We start from the raw sequence: 11,188 nt of genomic DNA on the forward strand, positions 1-11,188 counted from the left end.
ACCGTACTTCTGTATGACGTAGACAAGGCAGTGTGTTGTATGTTAACATTTGTTACTGTAGGAATTCGTAACTACAATTTGACACTTTTTATAACAAAATGTGTTTCGCGCAACTAGCAATTTGTCCACCAGCAGACAAGTGCTAAAGTCCCTGAAAAATTTAGTATTTTGATGTGGATCTAAATCTCTGAAAACGAACTTCTTACATGAGAATTTTTTTGGGCTTCTCCGCGTGTGGTCCGAACACAAAGCAATTTGCCTTAAAATGACTTCTACGAAGGCATCCTTTCTCTGCAGCAGATAACCCTTACATCTTTTGCCATGACCCAATCCAATCCTAGAGGTATTATTTTTTCAACAGGCTTATATTGCTTCTTTGTTAAATGGATATCGATAACTTTAATGTTTCAATTCTGTGCTCGAAAAAATTGCTAAGATTTCAGTTGCCACAAGAGTTGCATTAAATTACGCAGTAACACAGTTTGTGCATACGCAGATTACATTTCAATAAAACTCACATTTAAAACTCATATAATATAATATTCATTCGTTAGATTCGCATAAATATATGCTCCAAAAGTTACGATGCTTACAATAGTCTTTACCAACTTATTTTTCTACTGCGTGAGAATTGGTATTTTTATTCATAAAACATGGAACTGGATTGAACCTCATTAATTCGAAGCTAATTCTTCGACTTCTTTTAATATTCATAAGGAAATAACTGATTTAAGAGTATGAAAATGTACTGTTCATTTGATAACCGTAAAATGAATGAGAGTCTGTGGGGCACAATATTATATTACTGGGACTATCCAGATTAAGTAACGAATTGAATCACTTTATACTGCGAATAAGAATTATTAGGTCTGCACTTCGTAACCTTAATGGTTAGAACCTGACCTGCCACCTAATGTTGGTGAAATTAATGCTGATGAGCATTTCACTAATTTGGAATTAATGGACAAATGATAAATCCGAATTAATGACCCTTTAAATTACTGTTCTCGAAACAATTCTATTGAATAGCTGCTCCTTTGCATATTCAGAAATCTAATAGGGTGTTAACGATTAACCATCATAAAATAATTTTCTACACATCAGAATTATAATCGTTTAACGAATACTGACCATCTGTACTTGTAATGGTAATAGGTTAAGACAATAGCACTTACTGTAAGGTTGGCTTTTGGGGAAGCTACATTACATGACTCGTATTCTACTTTTTATTGGTGTTCCACGTCTACAAAGAACTAATTCTTTTAAGGGAAAATTAATTATATGATATTAGTTTACCATCTTTAATTCTACAATGTGTTGAACTGAGTGTCACACCCAGAATATGAGAGAGCAACAGTGCAGATACAACCTTGAATTTATATAAGATGTGATTAACCTGCGTAGGACAAAAATTGTAAGAAACAAATTCCCTATAACTAAGAATTCGCAAGAAGTGTGTATATTATAAAAGGAATTATCCACATTCAAACGAAACAGGATTCTTAAATTTTAACTCTGTCAATTGTGTTTAAATGGAAGAGTTTACAAAACACAAATATTAGTAAAAAAACACTCAGTGTCAAATCAGTTAAATTACAATCAATTTTGTATTACTGGGTTTAAAAATTAAAATTGAATTATTTGATTTTAAAAATTAAAATTAAATCAAAAATGATCTATCCGATTTAAAAAATATTCTAACATAGTTTGCAGTTTCTGTATCTGAACTCCAGCGTTACATTACCTATCGAAATAAAACAGTTTTGTGTTACAATCACAGATCCTTGCAAATTTCGTAAATTATTTCTAATGACCTTGAAGAAATTTATTTAGTTAAATGTTTATATATTAACTGAATAATCATATTAAGAACATAAAATCAGTTTTGCTCTTTTATGTTTAATGGGATTTTTCACTGTGTGTATATATAGAAAATATTGATTAAGTTAAAATTAAAACTAAACAGGGAGAAAATAATGTAAGTAATTTAAGTCCTGAAAACAAAATTATACAACTTATTTATGTACATATATATGTATATGAATATCCCAAAAACTATATGCCATAGGATAACTGAAAGGAAAAAGATGATGATCAGGAAATGAGGTCTTTCATTTAATTCTAATTAAAGGAAAAAGAACATTAATAAATGTACACAGCCAAATGTTTAGCCCTAGAGGTGCTTGCTATTTGTCTCGAAATTTATCTTTTGTCCGAATCACTTTTCAAGTCATTTCAACCAAATGTTATCGCGATGCGTTATTTTTTTTAATAAATAATGAAGAATCTGTATGTATGTAAGCATGTTTCTCGCATCGTGGAAAAATGACGGTACTTGGAGCCACTGTAGTTTTTCGTCACACTTCGCCATATCCATATTCATACTTACGTAAAGCTAGAATGTTTAGTACTGGTACCACTCCATTTGAATATGGCCACCTTGAGGCGTGAATTTTGAATTCGTTTTAGATTTAGCTCATATGTGGTACAAATTTTTGTTTAACAAACTCAGCTGTTACAGCGATAAGTGGCAACACTATTCAAAATAAAACACTTTTTCTCTAGGGTGCCATACTGTTGCCATTCGATAAAATGTAAGACCTCAGTTTTAAATTTTAAACTTTGTTATCTTTAAATTTTAGTCTATAAATTCGACTATTTGAAAGCAGTGTATTGCCATTGCCTCTAATAGAATACTTATTCTCCAAGCCTCAGTAAGATGCCATATAGTAAAGCGTAAGATATTTAACTTTCAGATTTAATCTTTATGTTATTGAATAGCAAACAAAGTGATTGAAAAGCAATAAATACAGTTCTTACATTTTCTTTCCATTTTTGTTTTAAATAAGAAATGCATTTAAATCAAGAGATATCTAATCAGAAGTCATAAAATACTTTTTATGAAATGACATTAACTGGGCTTCTTAAAATTATTATATACAATTTTTTTTCTTCTTTATGATAACGCTTTAAGGCGGCTAGTCGCTCAAGCAGCTAGCGTTCTAATATAGCGAATATAAAAATTGTGTAGCAATCCCTAACACTCTATCGGAAGTTCTAAGGATATGCTGGTTTTAAATATTTTGTGCGACCTTTTCTTGAATTTTATGTGGCGTAAGTGCGAAGAAAACGATACCTAATAACAAAGTTAAAATGACAAAAAAGTATTGTTAGAAGGATTTAGACCAAGAGCAGAGTGGTAACATACGATGCTCAGCGAGACTATAAAAAACCTTGTCAAGTCCTCTGTTGTGACTTTTAAATCTGAATTTTTTAAGATTCTATCAGAAAACATATTTAAAATCTGAATTCTTTTAGATTTTTTAAGTTATACTTTTAGATATATTGGTGATATAATCAGTCAGCAGTCCACAATAAATGAAAAATAATAATAAATATCTAAATGTCTAAAACATGGTAAAAACTACTTTAAAATAACGAAGTAGATTACCTAGATATCAAAAGTTTCAATAATAATGTGCCCCAAATATCTGACAGATGAAGACTGCTAAATCGTAATAGCAAGAGACTGATAAATTTGCACTTCCGCATATGGAAAAAAACAATTGTCCACACTTTCGTTAATCAAATTATCGGAAAATATTTATTTGCATTAACTTAGAAGAGTTCTTCATTGTAGTAAAGCTATTAATCCATTGCTTAATCTTATGTATATGCGGCTTAAGTGTTTGTCGCCGATAGTTTATTGGTTGCTTGCGTAACTGTAAATTATTTTATTCCCCGTGCACTGCAGCGCGTGACGAATATTATGAGAAAGCTAAGCCGGAAAACTTAAAAATATGAGAGCACGTGCATTTAATATTTAATAAATAAATTTAACATCTATATATTATAGAATTCGGAAATATGCAACCGGCAAAAACCGGCAACGATGAAAAAAAAATAAAATGAAATAAATAAATGTCTTTATTATATGCGGCTTAAGTGTCTGTTTGTCGCCGATAGTTTATGGGTTGCTTGCGTAACTGTATTAGCCAGTGGGGCGAAGTTGCCACGGCACAGGGTTGCCGTTTCATTTGAGACATAGACAATTTCCTGTAAAACTTGCCTTTGCTATGACCATCAATAAGTCTCAGGGTCAAATGCTTAAGCGTGTTGTCATTTTTTTACCTGAGCCTGGATTTGGACACGGTCAGCTTTATGTTGCCTTTTCAAAAGTTCATGAAAGAACGGAACGTAAAATAAAAAATAATTGATGGTCCTCTGCAAGGCAAGTTTAAAAATGATGGAAAGATCTACACAAGAAATGTTGTGTACAAAGAGACATTTGACATGTGAATTAACATTTTATTATTTAAATTACCTTTTATATATTGAGCTAGCGGTGGCTCTTAAGAAATATACCGCAAATGGTTTCCTTCATTGCACTCTACTTTAAGCAATTAAACAAATAGAAGGGGAAACCCCCGTGAGGCAGTAAGCAAAGGGCCGTCCTCGGCGCCTTCCCTGGGTAATTCAGTTTGAATTAGCAGACACCTCTGCACAAATCATTTTAATTACAATTTATAATATCTAGAACAGCGGTCATTTCGTATGACCGCCGTGCTTTCTAGTATTTAATAAGATTCTTAAATATTTTCATAGAATATAATTACATAAATGCATATACAAAGCTATCAAATCATGATCTGCCAACAGGGAATAAACGCTTATTTTTTCACTTGGTATTCGTGAAGGTGATAATATTTTTCTTTCAATTCTAATTTTTACTTATTTTTTCAATATTATTATACACCAGCTATTATTATAAAATATGTTAATAAATTTACAATCTGATATTTTCAAGATAAACACTAATTATGATTTTACAAAATGCTTGTCTTTATTTTGGATTTACTGTTCATGAATCACTTCGCATTGCTTGTTTTTGGATTAGTTTTCTGATCGAGTTTTTACATTATTCATGCCACATAGGTTCTCACATGCCACTATATCTAAAGCTTTTTTATTAACTTACGAAAGTCCTTTTTTCCTGATTTCAATTGCTTAAATCTAATTAATGTAATTTGATTGTTTGTACAAAAATTTGATTGATTTCAATTTTTTAAAACAGTAGGTGTTCATATCTCACTACATCAACTTTGACTAACTGTCCAGTATTCGTGTATTTTGCTAATTTATATTCTTATTTATAGTTAAATTTAATGTGTTTGAAATTTTGTACTGTTATTGAATATTCATATTGTATTTCCCTTCCCTTTTGTAACACTTGTGAACCACTGTAATCGTTTTTTGTCATTCTGCAGTTCGCTGTGCTCAAAAAAACTGCTATGCTTATCTTTTACAGGATTTTATGCACTTACTTTCTTTTTGTTTTATAACGCAACTTATAGAATTTTCTCTAGTTATTCCTATTTCAGTTTACATCAACACTTTTATATAATTCGGTATTTTATGCAACATTCCTTCACTCTCGTATTATGCACGTTGGGATAAGGTACATAACTTCTAATTATATATTAGCATTATTAATAGTTCATATTTGTTCATTTCCTAAATTAGATAAAATTCAAGATTTATATTCAGAAAGGTGACTGTTTATTATGTGTTTTCCCTCTCACAAGACAACGTATAAGAGCCAATTTCTATTATAATACGGAGTTTTATTTTTTATTTATTGTTTTCACCTCAGTATTTTACAATTTAGCACTTATATATTATTCGCTTCATATTCGGTCAGTTATTATGATGCAAAAGTGCATTTGCTGTTTCCAGCAAAGCTATTATCCGAAACAATATTACTTATTCGCACACACGCACACAGACAAAAAGTAAGAAATTGAGAACCAATTTTACACAAAGATCCAAAAGAAGTTAATTTAATACCAATAAATTTCAAAATATCCTATAACTATGAAAGAGTGTGAATGAAGTAAATATGAAACTAAACCCTGAAAATTATAAAAACCAAAATTTACCAAAACCAGAAAAAATATAAAAGAAGAGGAGTTCAATCATATCTGATATAATGTTAACATCAGACTCATTTACATTTCCCCTTGAAAACCACTGCGTTTCAGTATCCAGAATTAGCTGATGAACTATTCCAAAGTATTTAATTACAAGAGTTCATCATAAAATTTTAAAGTAAATAATTTTTTCAGATTTTTATAATTTTTACATTATTTATAATTTTAAATTGTAATAAATTAAATTGAATGTGCTTTGGAAAGACAAGAATTGAAATAAAACTTGAATGAAGCAAAAGTTAAATAATAAATCAAGACATAATAATTAATTCAAAATAATGCTATGAAATGTGGGCAAACTTCTAATAGGAATTTCACAAATCAAAATTGAAATAAGAACATAAATTTTAAAAATTGAAACAAAAGCAGTTCAATAAAATTCATAAAACTGTTGTAAAATATAAAAAACTGTTGGAAATTTCTTGGTCTTTTACGAGAATCCGCCGAAGAATTTCAATATAGTCAAGTTTCTGAATTATTTCGAAATGGTTGTTAATAATATAAATATATGTAATATATATATATATATATATAATAAAAAGTGCCAATTAAGATAATTTAGTTAAAATTATTTTTTTTTTTAAAGTGCAACAAAGAAAAACCTTTTAGAAAAGTTTTAATCTAATCAGTCTTCAAGATACTACCTGCTCCGACGTAACCTCAAAATAACGATTATTAACATTTTAAAAGAATGGAAAAATATTTCTCAAGTAAGAAACAAAATTAAATCAAATTCAATCTGTTGAAATAATTAATTAAAGATTCTAGCAAGAAACTTGAGAATTAACATTAGGTAAATTAAGAGCAATGTATTAAGCAAATATTAAATTTTGAACAAAATAAAAAAACAGAACTTCTAAAAACTTTGCAAATGAAAAGCAACTATTATAAACAAAAGTTAAATATTTTAAAGTCAAAATTATGAGGAAATGAATTTATTCAGAATAAATTATTTAAAAATAAAAAAGTAAGACTAGTGCAGAAAATTTTCTAAATTCGGGAATAGTACTATATAAAAGTGGAAGACATACAGCCTAAAAAGAAAAAAATCTAGAAAATAAAAATAATATACTTGAATTTGGGAAAATAAATTAAAACTGAATTTTTCAATTCAAATAAATTATTTTGAAAGGAATTTGAAAAAGATAATAAAGGAGATAAAACTGAATGAAGCACAAATTCGCATGTTAACATACTCGTTGGTTAATTTCGTAGCATTTTACACGATTTTATTTATTTATATCATCTTAATTTGAAATTTATCAACTTTTTTAACTGAATTACAAATTAGTAATTTGAGAGGAACTAATGCAATTTCACAAAATCTTGCTTCAGATGTGAAGCAGAAATTGAGCAGGACACTTGAAATGAAATGTTAGGAAGATAATCTTCTTTTGCTCTATTTTCCTCTTTTGCTCTTAGGTAGAATTATATAATAAATAGCAAAATAAATTTCAATATCGTTTTTAACTTGCTAAGTTAAAAGCTGATATGTCAGAATAAGTCAGCATTTCCTTTCATATCCATGCATAAAAAATGAAGAGTTTGAGGACACATGTCTGATTATCAGATTAACTTAAATAAAGCTCAAATGAAGTTTAAGCCAAATTACGAGCTTAAAGCTGCAATACTTCACTTGTAATAATTAATATTAATTTTTTAATAATTCATTTCTAATTAATGTGATCATTTTTGTCTCGTGAGAATAAGAAAATTGATCTTTTTATTACAGACATCTTTCGTTACAATATACACATACGTCATGGAATGCTACTACACGTTTCCATAGAGGCTTTGTCCGTTTTAAATTTAATGTAGCTAAAGTAATTCAATAGTAGTAATTTATATTATATTTGTTTACTAACTGATTCCTTATTAACTGAACAAAATATGATATGTGAATTTGCTTTGGTTTTTGTAAGATTACTTATATGATTATCAGATATTTAGTTAACTACACAGTTAGAGAAACAGTGTGAATCTGAGTTTAAAATTACTTTAGCGACCTTCTGTTAAACATGTTAAACATCTGTTAGTTAGTGAGAATTTTAAGAAATAATTTAAAACTAAAACTATCAAATAATAAAAATCTAAATAAATCGTAGTAGAATATGAAACATTTAGAATTCAAAAAACGCAATAGACCAAACCTAACTTGAAATCATTTGCCAAATGAATATTAAAACTTTAACTCCTCATGTGTAAGATAACGATTTCAGTCCTAGACAAATCGAATCAGCTTTATAAAAAATTAAAGAACATTTTTGTGTTAAAAATAGTAAAAATCGGATCATAAGCTATGAAAAATATCTGCTTAATAGAAAATAACAAATAGTAAAAACAGGTAGAATGAAAACATTTAATTAAGTAGAAAATAAGGAACTAATTAAAAAACTCTTATGAAAGAATATGTTTTTACACTCATTGTTTTACAAAATTCCAAAATAAAATTCATTTCTGACACTCCAGCACCTAATCCGTCCTCTTACAAGAAAACACTGATTCGTTCGAAATAAGTGGAAAATTGCTTGGTATTTTCTCTCTGCAGGAAGAGAAATACCTAAATTGGAAAATGTATTCTTTATTAGCGAGGCTACAAGTGTTTCATTTCGCTGAAATTCCGAATATGCGGTTGATGCAAAGGTTTTTTTTCTTAAAATTGCTACTTGAAAACTGTCTAAATGTGACGTATTTTCGCTGCTCTCTCTACATGAAGAATCATTGTTGCACAGTCAGTGAAAATAGATTAGTCCATGGTAGTAGCAGTACATGGGTACACCCATCGATCATTTTATTCCGGGAGAAAAAAAATGCTGACTATCTGGAGAAAATTGCCTATGCCGTGGTAGCCGAATGTAACATAACATGTTCAGAGTATACCCTAACGAGTGAGAAATCCATAATGTATGAAGGTAAGGAAAATAGATATATGGTGCGAAGGAATATCAAGGTAAAGCTTTCTGAGCGTTTCGAAGTTACTAATGAGCTAACAATGTGTGTCGATGAAAAGCTCATACACATGAATGACTATAACAGCGCTTGTGTTGTTTTATTCATGATTTGTGCATTACAAACATTTGGGATGCAATCAAAACTATTTTTAAATTATTTAGACACTTCAGGCGAGAAATATCTGTCTGCAAATTTATCTTGAAGCGTAGTTAATTGCTTAACATTCATTCAGAATGTAGACGACATTTATTATATACAGTTTTCCAGCACCACTAGCAAGTGGTAAAAATAAAGAAGCGATTTAATCTATAATGAGATTTACCACATATGTGAACTTGTTTTGTCACTAATTTATCAATCATCTTTCTAATTATTATAATTTTTGTAATACTTTTAAGAACTTTTTAAAATTTTAGAACTAGAAGTGTTTAAGAAATGTTAAAAAATAATAAAATTGTTTGGAATTATTGAGATATTAAAAGGAGCATTATGTGAAATCCATATCTTGAATATTAAGTTAACTTCCGGAACGACACAATTTGACAGTGGCATCCATTCAGATGCAAGTTAATGATTTCGTATTTTTCATAAAATATGTGGAATAAATGAGCATTTCAGTTTTATAATAAGCATATTTTTAACGGAAAGCCTAAAGAATGAAAATTACATCTGAGGATATTAAAACCATAATTTCAACACATAATCAAACTTTGTCTCAAATTTACGATAGAAAATGAAATTGAGATATTTTGCTAAATTCATATTTGCCTTTTTACAGCAGACACGCTCTTGTATTTATATTTTAGTTTCATTCCTCTTCCTTGCAAGATTGTTTTAAAACAAAACAGAACTGTAATCGATGGGTTAAAGCGAGGAAACTGGTTAAGGAGTCGCTTTCTTATAGTTTAACTATTAAAATATTTCAGTCATTTTCTTATATAGTTACTCTCCGTTCCTAAAGTTATTACGAAATATATTAACATTCTAGATAATATTGTTTCGACGAGAAAAAGTTTGTTATTCTATACTCAGAGTTAGTTAAATTTTCAAAAGCATTCTAGCGAGAATTTTTAAAATTTGGTCTGCAGATTTATTGATCGCAATATTTAAAGGAATAATGATTGCGTCGGTGTGTTTAATAAATACCTTTAGCTAATGGTGTTTCATTCGTTGAATATCGTTGATATTTTTAGGCAAAATGAGAGGAGAATTCATAATTATTTTAATTTATGTGAATTTGTTTGCCATTTTTTTCCGCAATTGCTAATACTGGGAATCCCAAACTATAACAGAAATTCCCAAAACTGCTAAGGATATTTCTTAATCTCGTACGTTGTGTATGAAACTATAATTATAAAATCCCTTAACATAAAAACTGGTTAAATGACGTAATATTATAAAGAGTTATGGCATTCCTTTGTGTGACTCCTTTGTGTCCTTATGGTGCAGTTGTTGGTTCATTTAACTAGCAGCTTAAAGAGCATGATTCGATTTTCGGTGAGGGAGCAGTTGATTTTCTCTGTTTCTTTTCTTTTTTTTAATTCTGTGAGGAGGGGGGAACTAAAACTTCAAATTTCACAATAACGTTGGAGGTAAAATGTGGCGAGCAAGATCTCGTCCCCATCTGGATTTGTCCAATCGGTCTCAAACATCTCTGTCGCCGTCCTTTAAGTGGGAAGAGAAAGTAAATAAGTATAGCATTATCCCAGTGGGGGGGGATTTGTGTAGTGGGTAGCCAGCCCTCTAGACATCCACTGGCAGATCCATGGTTAGTTGTCACGTTTTCCGCTGCGCAAAATTCTAATATCTTTTAAAATGTCACTGCTTATGATCTCAATTACCATACTGTAGTATTAGCGACAACAAACTTCCAGTAGTTCAAAACAAAAAGTGTGAAATGAAAGAAAAATAATGAATGGAGGATATACGCTGATAAAATTACACTACTTTTAACACTAAATACGATGGCATGTAGCTTTTTTATTTTAAAATTTGATATTAAATGTTAGGTCTTTTGCAAACCGGGATTTAAATGTTCGTGGCATTACTTTCCGACATGAACATTAATTAAAATTACAGTCAAATTAAGGTAAATAAGCTACTTATAAGAAAAAGCAGAACTTGTAGAAAAGGATGAAGTTAGATTTAAACTATTATTTATACATGAAGAAATGCTAATAATATATGAATAATTTTGCGTAATATATCTTAACTCTTCGAAAATATACTTAGTGCTGCATATTACA

This window comes from Stegodyphus dumicola, chromosome 3, assembly GCF_044657685.1.
Source record: "Stegodyphus dumicola isolate Sdum_Otavi_A_Nest chromosome 3, ASM4465768v1".
Classification (NCBI taxonomy): Eukaryota; Metazoa; Arthropoda; class Arachnida; order Araneae; family Eresidae; genus Stegodyphus; species Stegodyphus dumicola.